The sequence below is a fragment of the Nerophis ophidion genome, linkage group LG04, assembly GCF_033978795.1.
Source record: "Nerophis ophidion isolate RoL-2023_Sa linkage group LG04, RoL_Noph_v1.0, whole genome shotgun sequence".
Lineage (NCBI taxonomy): Eukaryota > Metazoa > Chordata > Actinopteri > Syngnathiformes > Syngnathidae > Nerophis > Nerophis ophidion.
In genome coordinates, this window is record NC_084614.1 from 53,338,929 (window position 1) to 53,340,886 (window position 1,958).

Here is a 1,958-nt window from a genome sequence, read left to right on the forward strand (position 1 = left end):
ACACTGGATGAGGGTGCAGCATAATATAAGGTTGCATCATCAGCATAAAGAACCAATTAGGCACGCCCGGTAGCTCAAGGTAAATCATTGGTGAATATGGAAAAAAGTAAAGGTCCCAGGCAACTTCCCATGAAAAGCAGTTTAATAATTCCATCCATCCATCCATCCATTTTCTACCGCTTATTCCCTTTTGGGGTCGCGGGGGGCGCTGGCGCCTATCTCAGCTACAATCGGGCGGAAGGCGGGGTACACCCTGGACAAGTCGCCACCTCATCGCAGGGCCAACACAGATAGACAGACAACATTCACACTCACATTCACACACTAGGGACCATTTAGTGTTGCCAATCAACCTATCCCCAGGTGCATGTCTTTGGAAGTGGGAGGAAGCCGGAGTACCCGGAGTGAACCCACGCATTCACGGGGAGAACATGCAAACTCCACACAGAAAGATTCCGAGCCTGGATTTGAACCCAGGACTGCAGGACCTTCGTATTGTGAGGCAGACGCACTAACCCCTCTGCCACCGTGAAGCCCGTTTAATAATTCCAGGAAGTGTAAATATAAAATTACCAAAACCAATAATATACAAGGTGCATTGACAGTGATTATTATATTGTTATTAGCAGTTAATACAGAATTCCCCAAGGAAGCTACTTTTGGTGTGCTTTCCCCTGTCTGTTTTCTTTAGTCAGACTAAAGGAAACATCTTAAAGGCCTACTGAAACCCACTACTACCGACCACGCAGTCTGATAGTTTATATATCAATGATGAAATATTAACATTGCAACACATGCCAATACGGCCTTTTTAGTTTACTAAATTGCAATTTTAAATTTCCCGTGAAGTGTCGTGTTGAAAACGTTGCAGTATGATGACACGTGCATTTGACGTCTCGGGTTGTAGCGGACATTATTTTCCAGCCCGATCCAAGGTATAAGTAGTCTGCTTTAATCGCATAATTACACAGTATTCTGGACATCTGTGTTGCTGAATCTTTTGCAATTTGTTCAATTAATAATGGAGTCAAAGTAGAAAGATGGAGGTGGAAAGCTTTTAGCCTTTAGCTTCCTGAAGGTGAAGCTTTTATGGAACAGAGCGGTCAAGCGAACATGGATCCCGACCACATAACCGGCAGTTTTCGGTGAGAAAAGTGTGGTAATAAATTGGCTCTTACCGGAGACGCGGAGCTTCCGTCCTGCTGCAGCTGCGTGACTTCCCTCAGAGACACTCGCGGTCAACACACCCGTGGCCACACTCCTCCTACTTTCAGGTACTCTTCAATCTCACTAAAACACTAGCAACACAATAGGTAGATAAGGGATTTTCCAGAATTATCCTAGTAAATGTGTCTAATAACATCTGAATCGCTCCCACTGCAACCGCCTTTTTTTTTTTTTTTTTTCTAGTCCTTCACTCTAAATTTCCTCAACCACGAATCTTTCATCCTCGCTCCAATTAATGGGGAAATTGTCGCTTTCTCGGTCAGAATAGCTCTTGCTGCTGGAGGCTATGATTATAAACAATGTGAGGATGTGAGGAGCCCTAAAACCCGTGACGTCACGCTCACATCGTCTGCTACTTACGGTAAAGGCAAGGCTTTTTTATTAGCAACCAAAAGTTGCGAACTTTATCGTCGATGTTCTCTACTAAATCCTTTCAGCAAAAATATGGTAATATTGCGAAATGATCAAGTATGACACATAGAATGTACCTGCTATCCCCGTTCAAATAAGCTCAGCTTATCAACGAGCCATGTCAATAAAAAGGGTTTTTTGGTATAGGATAACTGCATATCGAAAAAGCTAGTGGAATATGTAATGATGATGCTTTATGATTGAATGGAGGATAAGTGTAGCATGCAATACGCACACTTTACTTTAGATGGCAATATGTACCAGCAAGCCCTCAACAAAACCAGAGAAGAAGAAGCACTCAAGGCCTCTGCCCGGGCTCC